This window comes from Podarcis gaigeae (assembly GCF_964106915.1).
Source record: "Podarcis gaigeae genome assembly, chromosome: 6".
NCBI classification, from domain to species: domain Eukaryota; kingdom Metazoa; phylum Chordata; class Lepidosauria; order Squamata; family Lacertidae; genus Podarcis; species Podarcis gaigeae.
In genome coordinates, this window is record NC_139682.1 from 79,134,825 (window position 1) to 79,151,490 (window position 16,666).

General features: G+C 42.4%; 1 protein-coding gene and 1 long non-coding RNA gene across 16 annotated transcripts in view; one reads left to right on the forward strand and one right to left on the reverse strand.

Moving 5' to 3' along the window:
* Positions 1 to 8,514, reverse strand: part of LOC310847758 — a 55,055-nt gene extending 46,541 nt beyond the window's left edge. For all 4 annotated transcript variants that reach the window (XR_014565996.1, XR_014565997.1, XR_014565998.1 and 1 more), the window contains exon 1: positions 8,268 to 8,514. This is a non-coding gene — a long non-coding RNA (uncharacterized lncRNA). The remainder of the gene's footprint in view (positions 1 to 8,267) is intronic.
* The window catches only part of NTNG1 (netrin G1), a 207,975-nt gene that overhangs the window by 91,606 nt on the left and 99,703 nt on the right, over positions 1 to 16,666 (forward strand). The gene's annotated exons all lie outside the window — the stretch shown is intronic.

Consider the following 16,666-nt stretch of genomic DNA (forward strand, 5'->3'; position numbering starts at 1 on the left):
TCGGTACATTCAGCAGTGAGCAGTGTTTGCCTCCCAGGCAGCCCCTTGTGAAATTTCGCCTTTCCTGTTTCTACCAGCAGACATGAATACTGTTTCATTTAAATTTAATAAATCATTTGAATGATTTCAGTCAATAATGGGGGTCTCGGGGTCCTACCGGTCCCCCGTTTGTGACTTGAATTGGTCTCAAGAAAGGCCATACATTTGCAGAGGTATTCCTGAAAATGCTCCAGAATTTCCTTAACCATATCCTAAGCTACAGAATGAGAAAATAAGTAGCTACTGTCATTTTCAGGCAGATTACTGAATGGTGAGCATTTAGTCACAGTAAAATTGTAGGCATGTTGACTGAAGGGCAGGGGGAGAGAATGGTAAACTATGAGCCCCTCCCCTTGGGGTAACTAATTCAGACTCTGAGGTGGATTAAATTTAAATGTGAGGGACAAAAACAGAGCTCCTGTTATTGCTGGGACATAGTCGCAAAGCCCTGGGGCTCAAATACAGAAGATTCCAGCAGAGGGAAGAGCATAAAAATAAAATGAAAGGCTTAATGGTATGTATTGCAAAGGGACTCAAAGATATTTTAAGTTCCAGAATAAAGCACTAGTTCTTGTATTGAAGATCTGAGCAAATGGTCCCTGGATTTCATCTTGGCAATCCTTTCTGAGCTCAGAGGAGCAGAAGTCATCCACAGCAATCGAAGTTTCATCATCTGATCCTTAAATACCTGAATTCTCCCAAGTAACTGCCTAGCAAAAGGATATAATGATAGAAACAACATTGCCTGATATTGGGTTCAAATATTATGCAGTGCAGAGGAACAAGAAGTACAAGTGATTCATTTGTTCCCTGTGTAGGTCGCAGAGACCCACAATTTATAAACTTTAGACCCACAATTGACAATGGTTTCACTGAGTACCATAAGGCTCAAAATACAAGGGCTCAGAACGTCTGTAGATACTGAACATAACTTGTGTAATCAGACTTCAGGAGTCAAAAGGATTGGCATGCGGGGGTTAAGCCTTCCCCTTTTCACTTGATGCTGCTGCCACTGCTGATCCAGTTCTGGGTGCCTTCCCTGTACCATTCCATGTCATGCCAGCTCCACTGCAGAGCCTAAGGCTGACAGGTCACTATTTCCAGCTGCCTTTCTCTTCCTGCTCTTTATTCTAATCAGTGGTGTTGGTGGTAGCAGCTTCTGATAGAGTTCGCAGAGAAGGAAGGCGGACAGTGGCACTGGCCAGTATGCAGATCTGGGCCCCATGCTGGCAGGTGTAAGAGGCAGTGGAGATGAGGAGAGGGCTTCCGCAACCTGTCCTGGCAGACCCTCTGCAACTTGCCTGAGCTATCCACTCACTGCCTCTCATCACAGTGTAGTTTGCAGCAGCACCTGCTTGCCACAAAGCAAACTTCAGTGTGACAACACACTTGCATTTTTATTATATAGTAATAAATAATAATAATAAAAAACCCTAGGAAGAGAATAACAAAGGATAGCACACTGCCCTGGGATGTATTATAGAGAGCGACCAACATGCCCTTGAACAATATGGACATGCCCATTGAAATTATTAAAAAGGATCACAGGACCCCAAGAGGGGGGAAATCAGCAGCCAGTAGCCGTACGTTCTCTACACTGGTGTAAGTTTTGGTAGTGCTCCCTGCCGGCAAGGCGTTCAACATCAATGTGAAGGTCTTATGTGCATATTGATGCAGACACACTTCACATTGCTGCCAATTGCATAGCCTTTAGGGGGAAAAGTGACGATCTTGCACCATTCCCTACAATGTGTGAATACCACTACTATTAATAGTGCTGGTTATTATCATAACAGCATAATGTTAATAAGCAGCAACATAATGTTAATAAGGCACTGCAGTAGTTGGACTAGATGACCCTTATTCCAACTCTGCAATTCTATGATTCTATAATAAAGAGCTGGTCTAATTTCATGTTTATCAAAAGTGTTTAGCTAGACTTATAGTGCGGTGCTAAAGTCTCCTAATAACGTCTACTTCATACTGTTAAGGGGAGATTAGAAAATCATTGTGGTTTGAAACATTTATTTACAGCACCTGAGGTTTCTTTTTTACAAAAAATAGTTGCATGAGCTTATCGCATTCCTTTGGGACTTTTGCCACTTTTTGGAGTGACTGCATCTAACAATTCTTCCAATTAAATTCCAAACTTCATTAATAGAGTTGGCGGGGGGGGGGGGCTTATGTACTTATGATCTTGTCAGTTTATTCACAATTCCCCTGTGCTGGTAGAAAATATTTTTATAGCTGCTGCACTATGTCATTAAAGAAAAGGAGTGCTCATCTTTTCTAAACACTTCAAAAGCTTTTAAAGGAAACATCATGAATAAAAATGAATGAAATCAGTTCAACATGCATTAGCCGAGTTTAGCAGCATTTGAGTAAACTGCTCCGGATTGCCTTGGGTTACTGCCTGTGGTCAAGCAGGTTGTTTATGCATTGTAACCTAATTTGGATTTCAAAAGGTTCAAATAGTATTGTCATTTTAGCAGCAGTTCCATGCATGCATGAAAGGTTGCAACCTGAGAATGTTTGGATTTGGGCTTCACTCCATTGTAAGTAGGGACGCGGGTAGCGCTGTGGGTTAAACCACAGAGCCTAGGACTTGCTGATCAGAAGGTCAGCGGTTCAAATCCCCGCGACGGGGTGAGCTCCCGTTGCTCGGTCCCTGCTCCTGCCAACCTAGCAGTTCGAAAGCACGTCGAAAGCAAGTAGATAAATAGGTACCGCTCCGGCGGGAAGGTAAACGATGTTTCCGTGCGCTGCTCTGGTTCTCCAGAAGCAGCTTAGTCACGCTGGCCACATGACCCGGAAGCTGTACACCAGCTCCCTTGGCCAATAAAGCGAGATGAGCACCACAACCCCAGAGTCGGTCACGACTGGACCTTATGGTCAGGGGTCCCTTTACCTTTACCTTTACCATTGTAAGTAGAGCCGTCAACTGAATTGAGTTTCTAGCTGATTAACCACCTGTCTTTTAACCATACCCTTCAGCGTCCCACAAATGAAACAAAGACAAGCCCATGCATGAATGCAAAGGACAAGAGTCCAACCATCCAGGGATGTGTTTGAACAATGGTAGGGTCCATAGAATCTAGACTTAAATGTACCACAATGCAATATTATGGGGGTAAGTTCACTTGAACTCATTCAGGGCTTACTTGTGAGTAGCCAGACAAATGAATATGCTCTTAAATTGCTAACAGATTGCTCCTGAAAATAAAAAGACTATCCATAGACTAGTTGCATGAAATGCTTGTAGAATGCACACATAGACTATATTGCATATATAATAGTTGAAATGTGGTCTCATTTTACAGATGAGAAATACTGAGGAAGAGCAGTGACTGAGAAGCCCTGCATTAGCTGTTGAATCCACTTTAGATAATTTTTAAGCAGAATTTGTTTGTTTGTTCTTTGTTTATGAGACTTGCTAGTTGTTAAAAAGAAATAAGTGAAATAAGTGAAATTACATTAATTTGTAATTAGATTCATTGCCATATTTCATCATCAGACTGCATTATATATAATAGTCAAAACACACCTGCAGAAATGAAACCAGAACTTGAATGCAATACCATCAAGGGGCCCCTGTAAGATAACTCCAACGTATACCCTCCAACACCTTGAAACCAAAATCCAGGACAGTCCCAGTCGGTTGCCAGGAAGCAGTACTGTAGACCAACTGAAGTTTCTGAGACACCTTTGAAAAGCAGCTCCATGGACAATGCATTATAGTATTTTAAGATGAGTATTACCAGAGCTTGGGTAACAGAGGTCAAGCTGTCCTTTGGGAGAGGACACAGCTAGCTCATCAGCCTTAGCTGGTGAAATATGCTTCATCCACTAATGCCATTTGGGCAATGGACTCATTAGGTGATCTTGGACATGCCATAGTTTTGCCTTAGCCGGTTCTTACAATATTTCAGTGTTCCCAGACAGGAACTCCCAAAATATAAAATGCACACACTGTGCACAATAAATACAAAGGACACATTGTTTAGACCATTCATCTCTAATTTTGCATATTGACTGGAATTAATTAGACAATTCTTTGGCTACAGGCTTCTAGCCATAATTATGAAGTGTATCAAGCATGTAAAAGCTTTTGTTTTCTATTCGGAGTAGGTCACTATGCTCTTCAGAGCAATATAGTAAAGCTATTAGAGTATAACAATTTCAAAGCTCAAGGATGAGCTAAATGGATCCCCTTGTGATCATAGGCAGCACACTTCTAAGTATAGGTACTGGATGAATAACAGGATATGTGTCACATCCGTGCTGTGCTTCAGAATTTCTAGAGGCATCTGCCTGACTACTGTTGGAAAAATAATGCTGGACTGCATGATGTTTGAAATGCAAACATAGAAAATGCTGTTTGGAGCAACCCCAAATATGAGCCGCTATATCAGTAATAGGGAACTTATTCCGCCCCAAGGGCCACATTACCTTAGGGGGACTGTATGCCAGTGGTAAAGCAAAATTGGGTAAAGTGGTGTATGTCACTCTTACCTTTTGTACGGAATATAGTCTATATTTCAGCCATGCAAAAGCCAGAGGTTTACACACACACACACACACACACACACACACACACACACACATCTATCCTTCATCCAGACTTTTATCACATTCAAGGACACATTCCAGCCAGGCAAAAGTACTCAAGGAGGGTGCAGAACAGGTCTGGGGAGAGGTATGGTCTGAGGATAGAGGGTGTGGCCTTATTAGTGTCCTGAGGGTCAGCCTGGAGAGTTGTATTTTATCCAAGGTCCTGAGGTTCCTACCTACCCCTATTCTAAATGTTTCAGTTCCCCTTATAGATCAATTGTCCTTAGTACAGGCATAGGCAAACTCAGCCTTCCAGATGTTTTGGGACTACAACTCCCATCATCCCTGGCTAACAGGACCTGTGGTCAGGGGTGATGGGAATTGTAGTCTCAAAAGATCTGGAGGACTGGGTTTGCCAGTGTGGTGTAGTGGTTAAGAGCGGTAGACTCGTAATCTGGTGAACTGGGTTCGCGTCTCCACTCCTCCACATGCAGCTGCTGGGTGACCTTGGGCTAGTCACACTTCTCTGAAGTCTCTCAGCCTCACTCACCTCACAGAGATTGTTGTGGGGGAGGAAGGGAAAGGAGAATATTAGCCACTTTGAGACTCCTTAGGGTACTGATAAAGTTGAATATCAAATCCAAACTCTTCTTCTATGCCTGCCTTAGTAACTAGAACCCCAATCCTTGAAGAAAGGGTCTGTTAGGGGTAGTATCAATTCAGTTCACATTTAAAGCCAAATTTATCAAATTTGCACTTTCTGAAACAATATGAGAACTGAAACACAGCCATCCTTCAAAATTCACACTTATCTAAATTTTGCAGTGCACTTCTCCCAACCAACCAATGTTTACAAAAATGTATTTATTAGCTGAAAGTTTGCATAAAAATAAATAAATGAAAATAGCATAACATGTATTACTTTATGAGAAATTGCTTGCCAAAATGTGTGCATTGGTCAAAGCTGCATACAAAAATATTTTTATTAGGAGGAATTCACATTAAAATGATGAATAAATTTCTTGAGGATTTTTTAAAAAAGAAAATCTGCAAATTGCTGCAGAAATGTGGCAAACTGAATTTAAGACTGGAAAAAAAAGAAACAGAGATCCACCCCTACTCAGGAATTCCTCATGGCATATCACCATGTCCAAAACTGCCATAGTGGTTCTGGATGTGGAAAAGGCCTTTAATTGAATAGAGTGGCTTTATTTACCAGTGATATTTAAAATAAAAATTATTATGAATGTGGAATGTAATTCTTTTCAAACTGAATCATCAATATATACACTTCCCAGAGTAAGGGTAATTACTAATGGGCACATTTCTAATATCTATCTCTCCTTAATAGAATCACTAATGATAGCTATATAGAGATTCTTGGAATCTCTGTTGGGTAGCAGGAATTTAATATTTATTTGTACACAGAGATGTAGCCCTTATATCACCCGTACCTGAAAATGCTTTCAGATTGGTACAATATAGTAATCATAAATGGCAAAGAGTGATTAATAATGAATTAAATTTCTGGTCTCAGTTACCACTATATTGATTAGGAAGGTAAAAAGGTAAAGGTACCCCTGCCCATACGGGCCAGTCATGTCTGACTCTAGGGTTGTGCGCTCATCTCACTTAAGAGGCTGGGAGCCAGCGCTGTCCGCAGACACTTCCGGGTCACATGGCCAGCGTGACGAAGCTGCTCTGGCGAGCCAGCACCAGCGCAGCACATGGAAACGCTGTTTACCTTCCCGCTATAAAGCGGTACCTATTTATCTACTTGCACTTAGGGGTGCTTTTGAACTGCTAGGTGGGCAGGAGCTGGGACTGAAAGACAGGAGCTCACCCCGCCACGGGGATTCGAACCGCCGACCATACGATTGGCAAGTCCTAGGCACTCAGGTTTTACCCACAGCGCCACCCGTGTCCCTGATTAGGAAGGTAGCTTTAATTAAATAAATCTATTACCTTGGTTGTTTTTTGAACATGCTCAGAAATATTAATTTGAGATATTGGAATAATGGTAAGGAATTAGCTGCCATATGCTAAATAAAGGATCAGGACTACCTGATATCAGACTATATTACCTTGTGTCAAGTTCTGTAGCAATATTTGACCAGCTGACCTAGATAAAAGTATATCATTTTACTGTCATTTAAAAATGGAAGGAATAAAGGGCAAGATTATAGTCTATGAGTCAATAATATTTTGTTAGCTTAGTAAAAAGGAAAAGTCAACCTACCCACTATCTCTTATCACAACTAACAGTATTCTATAATACTGAGTTTTCTCCTCTGGAATTCCTGAGAATTATCTCATTGTAATATCTGTTTCAATTATTTCAACTTTTGTATCTGTTGAAATATAATTTTTTTTACTTTTCATGGAGATTTAAAAAGGAAGGAAGCAGGCCAGAAGAATGCATGTTTTCCCTTAGATTTAAATGTTGAGGTTGTAAGTGGCATTATCTGATTACATCTATATAAATGAGAAAAGTTGCTGGAAGTGTTAAATCCTTAATGCTGACATATTTCAGATCTTCTGGACTCATCTAAAAGGGTTTGGCAAGAAATCCTGAAAGGATACAATTTTCTGTGAAATTCTTAGTACTCTAAAAACTGTACCGTTGGGATACCTAAAGGATTTACCCTGAAAGAAGACTTGGAACTGATCACTTGCCAGACTCTGTGTTGTTTGACCATTACATGTGACTGACACAAAAGGATATGGATGAACACCATTTTTTAAAACTTACATATTGAAAATCTTTTAAGGAAGCAAATAAGCTTGTAGAAAAAATAGTTTTAAAAATAAAAATGGAGTATGCACACACATATAGCATACTCCTCATTAACTGGCCCAAGACCTCCTGCAAGGTGCACATAGCTTGAACAAGGCAAACAGCACATTTCTCATTCCTCTATGACTGCCAGGAGCCCAGAATGATAGCGGCCATTTCCCATGGCTCTTTATTGTCTTCTCCATGACTTTGAAATGGAACATAATGTAGCAGCGTTCCGTTATGGAATCAAAGGAGAGAGAAAACATCCAGCAGCCAGAATCTCAAGGACAATAAAAGTGGCCTGTTTGAAAGGCTGTATTACTGAATGTATTATCGATGCAGAAACAGTAGGAGCAAATGACTGCATTCAGAAGGAGGAATAGACAATTCCAAATAAAAATGAATGCAATATCGTCAGGTCTGAATGTTAGATTCAGCATGGGTTAAGGGAAATGTATAAACTTGAAATTCCCTCCCCCTCTCTACTACACGGACTTCATTCTCAGGAAAGTAGCATTTGGAGGGGCACGGAACCCAAAGTGCAAGAAAAGCAAATAGATTTATAAAAGAATTTGAGTTCCAGATCATAGATTTTTATGCTGATGCACACATGAATACAGGCTTCTGCATATGTATCCCTGGGAAATGGGTTCAGGGGTTGCCAACCCAGCACCTGAGAAAAAAATGTAAGTCTCTAGCCCCCTTAGAAAGAAAGTTATGGAGCAAAATGTGCAGATACCTGCTAAGTGATTTCTAATTGTGGTGGGGGCACCTTTTATATTTTCCTGGTACAGTCATACCTTGGAAGTTGAACGAAATCCGTTGCAGAAGTCCGTTCAACTTCCAAAACGTTTGGATGTTCGGTTTCCAAAGAACATTCACAAAATGGAACACTCACCTCCGGGTTTGTGGCATTCAGGAGCCAAAACGTCTGAGTACCAAGGCGTTCGAAATCCAAGGTCCAACTGTACAGAGGAATTCTCCCCATTGTTATTGGGCAGCAACAGCATCATATTCTGTGTGTTATCAATATTATGTGATCACTATAGTCAGGACCAGCAGTGCGTATCTGACTTCCTATTGCAAACATAAGGTAGTGAGGAGTGGTTGTCTCTCTAATTTTGTGTTATGCCACACCCCCATGGCAGCCATATTGTGTTGTGTCACACACACATAATGGCAGCCATTTTGTGACTGGCACCCACTGCACTCTCTCAAAATTTACATAGTGCTTACTGGACCAAAAGGATTAGTGACCTCTGTTCTATACAAACAGATGCTATGTATGTAGGCACGCTTAAGTAATTTGATTTTCTATACTGACCTGAGTTTACCTGATCCATACCTCCTGGATTAAAGTGCATATTATGCACTGGATTTCACACATTCTGAAAGTTTTGATCCAACAAGTATCAAAACTTTTTTTGAAGCATATTTTGAGAGAAGATATACAGTAAATGTGTTGTGGTGTTGTTGTTTTTTTTGAGGTAGACATATTTAAAAATGAGAGAAAATAGCTTTGAAATATTTAATATGCTCTCCAGTACATAAGAACATTAGTATTATTACTACAATACTACTATTACTATTTTTACTACTACTACTACTGACCTATCCTTCACCCTAATGTCCCAGGGTGGGTTACAATATTAAAGCACAATATTAAAAACAGTTTAAAACAACTTGCAATATATAGGCTCCTAATTGCAGCCATGACACAAACCTAATTAGCTATGGTAGTGGTGTAGTGGAGACAGGGGGAGGGGGAGTTGTGGTTCAAATTTAATTGCTTTCACAATATGCGAAAAGATACAGATTTGGATACCACAAGGATATGTACCCTGAGATGTGCACTTTCACACTCGAGTAGTTCTTTGCCCCTGACTGCTTTTGAGTTGCTCAGCAACATGTGGTGCATAAATCATTACAAAATGTGTTAAATGCAAATGGTTGCTAATAGGGTAACCATCTGTTTGATGCTGCGAACTTTATGAAAGGAGGTAGTGAGCATTTCCTTTAGTAAAACACGGGGAAAGTTCTGCAATTATCTGAAGTGGCGAGGAGGGTAAGCCCAGCAACAAATCAGCCACCTGGATTACTGTCAGCAGCAGCACCTTATATCCTTTCCATTTTCCCATCAATTTCCACAGAAGTAATTTGGCACGGTGGCATGATCTTGATTTCAAGACCATATCCTGGGCTGCAGCAATCTAGGCAACCATTGCCTCTTGCAGCTTGATCATTAAAACTCAAGCCGTATTTGTTGCCTTTGAATAGTTCATTAAGGAACAGGCTGGCCTACCCTCCCCAGGGCATCTTTTCATCCACAAATATAATCGGACTCTTTTATCCCGCTTTACCAGCAGCCTCATACCCCATGGAAAAAAATGGATAATATTTTGTAAGTGATACATCAGTGACATTTTCCTGCCCGATAATGTATTGCAGTAGACTCCATCAGTGTGCACTTTCCATCTCGTAATCTCTCCTGCAGTATTACTATTAAAGATCTCTCTTTTTGCAAGGAAGGGGGAAATCGATTCTCTTGCCCCAGACATACATTAGTGGATGCTGTCACATACCTTCCTAATGAACATTGCTAGGCAGACTTGTGAGTGACAAGGTAATGCATTAGGAAATTACCAGTGGGACACATGAAGGGCTGAATAATCCAGTTGCTTGAGCTTAATACCACAGTAGCCAAGCTATACAGGAGAAGCTGTAAACTACCAGCACCATTATCTGTTGCAAGGGCAGCTAATTGTTGGTCCATGGACTGCATCAACTCCCTGCCCTAATTTTGTCTATCTCTTCCTCCTACACACACACAACTCTCTTATTTACCAGATTGGAAGAGGGGGTGTTCCTTTTTATTTATCAAGCACTTCTTCCTTTGGGCAGTGAGGTTGCTTTGGGTTGCAAGGCATCAGGACTAAACATGGGACTCTCATAGCAGGAGTCCAGAGCCCATACTTGCTGGACCACTGTAGGAGTTTGCCATACGAGATAGCTGCTGGCTTTCATTCTCATGAGCATCACCACCACCACTGCAGTAGTGGCGCTGTAGTGTCCAGTTCAGGAGTGATCAGGAGACACAAGAGACCAATAGGCTTCCACCCACTGCTGCAAAGCTGTCAAGGCTAGTTTGCACATCTTACCCTCAAGTGCATACTGAGCTGCCTTCCCCTCACATTATGGCTTAACTTCCAGCTTGTTTTTAGACTGCCAAGTCACTTCCTCTATTCCCAATAAACCTTTCAATTTATTCCAGAATCCCCCCAACCAAGTTTGTGTTATGCAGCCCGACATAGAGCATATTGCAGATTCCTGGAAGTGATGAGAGTGTGGAGTGCAGTGTCCAAGAGGAGCTGTAGCTAGTGAACCAGCCATAGCTGGAAATGCACACTCTAGTGATCAAGGCTAATTGAGCCTCCAGTGACCATGTTGGATCCAGGAGATACCAAAAGCTGTGGATCTCTTCTTTACAGGGAACTGCAGTCCTGTCTGGAATAGCCTTTCTCTCCATATCCAGACTTGAGAACACCTCTTGTCTGTTTTGGATCCAGCTTAAATTTATTGACCCGCATGCAGCCCTTCACTGTGTCCAAGCACCATTTGTTGTGGGCCACTGCTTGGTATTACACTGTGCATGTAGCAGATCAGAAGCTACTGTTGAACACACACCCTCACCTCCCTGAAGAAATTGAACAATAAGTCCCTTCCCTGTACTGGAACTGCAGAAACCTGGAGATGTGAGGGGCATTAAGTGCATATCCCCTGCAGAGAAATACAAGTGTGTGTTTTTTCCGTATTGTGTGTTTAAAAGGGAGAGTGGGATGGAGAGAAAAGAAGAGGGTGTCTTAAAACCTGCCTTCTCCTGTCATCTTACACAAAGCAACTTGCTCACTGAAAGTACGGTACGTATCTTGACAACTTCTTTCTGATTTAGAAGGAACCCAGGGGTGTTCAGACAGGGTGGCTGCATGAATGAGGCACATGGAACCTGTCAAGGATGTGGGGAGAGTCCTTTGACTAGTACTTTGGCGCTACTTTTGTTGAACATGAGCATTGCTCCAGTTCCCAGAACACTACATATTTTAATGTGAGTTGCTGGTGACAGGACAGCAGCAGGGCTGTTGATTGTTTCTGACTTTTATATCTGACGAATCCAATTTGATTCATTTTTGCTGTTTAGCAATCTAGGGCAATACAGGTACAGAGATTTTGAAGGTATGATATGCTGATGGCATCAGAGGCATGTTGATAATTGCAACTCCTTTCCTCTTCTCTCTTGGTGAAGCCACTTGAGAGAAACGGGGCTGGTTTGCATATGCTCATGTATCTCAGTGGAAGTACTCTGGCTCCACATTAAAAGCTTTCGTATCATGTCGCACCCACTCAAACACAATGCTTCTCAATGGAAACCCATTCACACTTTGAGCTAAGAAAGCAAATGCTGTACATGCAGTTGTGAACTGCCCTTCATTGTGTTCACTTCCTGCAGGTTGCTTTATAGACAAGTACATCACTCAGTTTCTTATCAGGTGATGGCTGCAGTCATCATGCATGTATCTGAGCCTGCTAAGCTGTATTGGGACTAAGAGGGCATTTGAGTTATCACCCTGAATGATGCACTTGGGATGATAGTATGCAGCAGCTGCACCCCTTTGCTGTTTCTTTACAGCCCTGAAAGGTGATGTCACTAGGGTGCTTGTGTCGTTTGGTATACTTGGCTATGCAGCTCCTACTGAACATATACTTCCCCATATTTCATTTCAATGTAGATTTTCTTACTCTGCTCATGGAAGTGTTGTACTATCTTCTTCCCAGAAATTTCTGGGTCCTTCAGATGCTGACCGCTTCTACTGTGCCATGCTCAGATTTAATTAGTGAGAATCCCCAAGATTCAGTTACCTTAAACTTGGGAGGAGCTTGCACAGGAGTGCTAAATAGAGTCTCCATGTGATAGGAAGACTCCAGCTGATTGTATTAGCTGCTGATTCTTTCAGCTGCTACAACCACATGTGGAGAACCCCTTGGCGTCGTCTCTGACTGCCATTGCTTGCTCTCTCCACTTCTGGCAGCACCCAGCTGCTTCTCTTAGTTGCAGAAAAGAACAAAAAGTGCACTGCATGGAATCCCCTGCATGACTAAGTTTTCCTTGTTCTTTTGGTGGCACTAGAAGAAGCCAACTGATGCTGGAGACTGAGTAGGCTGCAAACTCGGAGAGAGATGGAAGAGTTCTCTTTGTAGGTTGTTAGAGCTGATATCTGCTACAGCTGTTTGGCGGCTCCTCACTGTGTGTGAACTCTGGGGCTCCCGTGTCAGCCAGGTCTTGGGTTTTTTTATTCCATGCCTCTGTTATCATGAAGTCATCTCCTCCAAATTCTTGAGCAGTGGATTGCAATCAGGGAAGAACGTGATGAATACATGCTAGGGTAGTTTTTGATAGGGCAAAATCCTACTTTCTGATGCTTTTCCAGTTATGCCAGTAATGCTGACTGCAATCATGACAGATAGGAACTGACTTTCGAGTTCAATGCTTTCAATGAAAATACTTTCAGGTGCCTTAGGAATCCAATAAAAATGCAACACTATGTATTCAACCATACATTTTTCAAAGCATGAATGTTTCAGAGCTGCAACAGGCAAAATTATAAACAGATCAACAGAAAAGAGAAAGAGTTGCCCCAAGAGAAATACATGAGACTTCTCTTGAACCAGTGAGGCTCCTAGACAGCTGCTTTGGGCACAGCAAGGCACATGAACAGGTGACAATGTGACAGCAAGTTGCATGATGACTTTTGTCAAGTACATTGTCACCATTCTGAATCCAAAGTACATTTGCCTCCGGGGGGATTTGCACATCTGCCATATATTTAGATTACTTTTATTTTAAAGAAACACATGCATATAATTCATATGTAGACACAAGAGTACAAAAGACAACCATGTGGGAGGCTAAATTCATGCAGGCATTTCTGAGCTGGCATCATACAAATGTGCTAATGTACTAAATGATGCGATGAAACCTACTGTTAGGGGGTTTATCCAAGCACCATACTTTGGAGTCACTCTGTAGCTTTGTCATTTTTGTAGTATTTCATCAAAATGTGTGTGAGGACTGAGCTAGCTGCGAGTGGAAGACCTGATCTCAGCCAAACTCATGAAAAGCATTGGAAGGCAGAGTTCATTTGGAGGGGAGAAGTGGCAGGTGTGGTTTCTACTTGATTCCTTCTGACTAAATATTCCCTACACTCTCCTCCCCGGCCAAGATTCAGTGCTGGGGGGGGGCAGATTGCTGGGTGCGGGACAGGAGAAAGGTCACCACCCATCACTTTTTATTCCGAAATGACACCATCCACCACTTTCCCCTCTAGATTTTAAGCAGAGGTCCAAGTTCCCAATTCCATGTCTCTGTCACAGCATTCTGATACATTGCTTTGTCAAAACTACTACACAGCTGCTAACTGCGCAGAAAGAAAAATAATAATTAGGGCTTAATGAAATCAATGTAGGTAGCCGTTTTGCCCCGGCATATTGCTCTGTTTCTTCTAACCTGTGGTTCGCAGCATTGTTGCAATCTGCAGCAGTGGTAAGGCAAGAAAGTACAACACACACTGGCAGCTATAGAAGCAAGAAATAAAGGACCCATGCCCCCACGTTGCCATGTAGAGCTCTTTGGACATTTGCTCATGTGACAGGGCAGAATGAGAAATCAGAAGAAAAACAGAGGTGTTGTTTTCATGAGACTTTGACACATGAAGGAGCATCCCATATAGAATAGGGCTGTCATACATCACCTCTGGCTCCATCCATAAAGGCAGGTGGCACCATTGGTCCAGTCCCCAGTACCCATTCATTAGGCATGGATACATAAGAGGCCCATGTAGTGGGACAGGGCCACTCTTCTGTCAGCTGCCACCTAGCTGATGGTCAGTTGATGGGGCAGGGTAGTGAGCTGCACAGGCTCATAACCTGGTCCAATCTGATGCTGTCGACAGTACACCCACGCAGCCTTGACCTGCCATCCTGTCTCATCCTTGTACTGTCCAGATACATGGTGGTGACACTGTTCCATACATGGCACCACCTCATCATACCAGCCACTCCTGTGGGCACCTGCAAAAGAAAGCCTTCACCCATGCACCTTGCACATGCTCTGGAATGCTACGTGACCAGGGCTCCATAATGCTTAGTGAGCTACACGTGCAGGCTTTCCTTTGCAGATATCTAAGCCTAACTTGATCACAGGGCTGGTGGCGCCATGAAGTCTCAAGGGTGAAGCCAGAGGCAGACTTTCAGTGCCGCATCCTAAGCGTGATGCCTCTGGATGCAGTGCAGCCATGAAGGGGGCTTCTGTGTGACATGATGTCACCACACAATGCATTACCTCATTCCCAGTAGCGTGGACATATCATGCCATCCCATGCATTGTGTTACACTAGGCATTTTTTCTGGGCATTACAAGGCAGAGAAGAGGAACAAGCAGCAATTGGTTGCTTCTCCACATTTTGCAAAAAATAATAATAATGCAGCTCTTTTCAAAGAACTTAGAAAGATGCTACCTTTCAGGAGGGAAGAGCAATGAGGTTGCAATGGGAGTAAGTCTCAGCCTTCTCGCTCACCTCCTTGCACTTTTTATGCAAGTGTGTGAATGAACTGCCCACTGAGGTTACCACTAACCGCTTTATGTATGTGGATGGAGCTGGTGCCACAGCAAATCTCCTAGTCTTTAAGGTGCCATGATTGTTGTTGCTTTTCCACAACTCTCTAGCACAGCCTCACCTGGAATTTGTTTTCAGTGCTTGTGGAGAAAGGGGACTGTTAACAGGAACAATGTGTTTCATGCACAACCTAAATTTCCCCCTGTGTGGGAAATTAAGGGGGCAGAACTCCCACCCCTTCAGTTATGCTATTCAAACTCCTTGCCTTCTCTCCTCCCTCCCTCCCTACTCTATCCTTCAGTCCAGAAGTGCCTTCATATTCCCTGATCCTCTGCTACTCAAGCTATCATCTTGGCAAATTTCTCCATTGTTGAGGAGGGAGGAGGAGGGGAGAGAGAGAGAGAGAGAGAGAGAGAGAGAGAGAGAGAGCGCGTGTGCGTGTGCACTGTTTCCTTATCTAAACTGCTTCAAATCCTAGCCAGAGATGCCTAACCAAGGTCTCAGCTGCACTCCATCAATTTCAACCTACAAGGGCTTGCCAGGCCAGTTCTCCCCAGACTGAATTGAGCTCTCGTGGACCAGTGAAGGTTTAAGGTCATCCCATCTCATTGTTTCACTGGCATACACCCAGTGTCAGGCTTTCAGACCCTACATAAGATGCTTACTCTAACCCAGTTTTTCAGATGCAAATGTCTGTTATGCACACAAGCATTTCTAATCCTTGGGATGGTGGGCTATTCCTGTTTGTTTGTTTATTTTCAGATTATCTCAAGTATTTCTTTGTGAGCAGAAGCAGCTTTTGCATTTTTCATTGCTGAGTGTGGCTGAGCATGGGAAGCCTGAATGACATTTTCAAAAAATGGGGGTGAGGGGTTGGAGAGGGAGGGAGAGACGACAGGATTGTAAAAAAAGCGAAGTCAGGCAAGGCAGAGTCAGGAAGGTTCATCCTTTAATATAGGCATTGTTTTCGTCAGCAGTATTTCACAATCTGTTTTTCCTTTATGACAGTCATAAATTATTTATAACAGGCAATCTATTCCTTAAAATCTTCAGTTGTACGTTGTTGTTGCTTTTGCTGGTGGGGTGATCCCAAACTCAGGCGGGAGGAGGGGCTCAACAGAATATTGATTTGAAGCATTTGAAATATAAATGAAGTTGTTTAGTCCTTTCTGGTAGATAGAATCTTAAAGCAATTGGGTCAAATTCAGCAGACCAGCAGGATCCAACCTTTCTCTACCTCCCCAAGACTAAATATCTAAATAAATAAAAATGCTTTAAGTTTGCATTAGCAAACAGCAGAGCTTTCTGAATTGCACCTCTCATCCCACTGTCATCCGTCTTTGAGTTAATCAATATTTCTGAAAATGAAAAATAAACAAATGAAGAGAAATGCATATATTTTCATCATTGTGGCTGATTGCATTTTTACCTCAGGTTAGTCCCAATGAACTGAATCCAGTGCTCATCACATGCACTCAGAGAGTAGCAGGTATATGGAACAGCCATTTAATGTGTGCAAACACACACAGTTCCTGTTACACAGGCTGAGATGTGTCCTCTGCCCTCTTAAATCTCTCTGGAGCATCAGTGGTGATGAGCAAACTAAGCTATCTTAATGAACGAAACACCA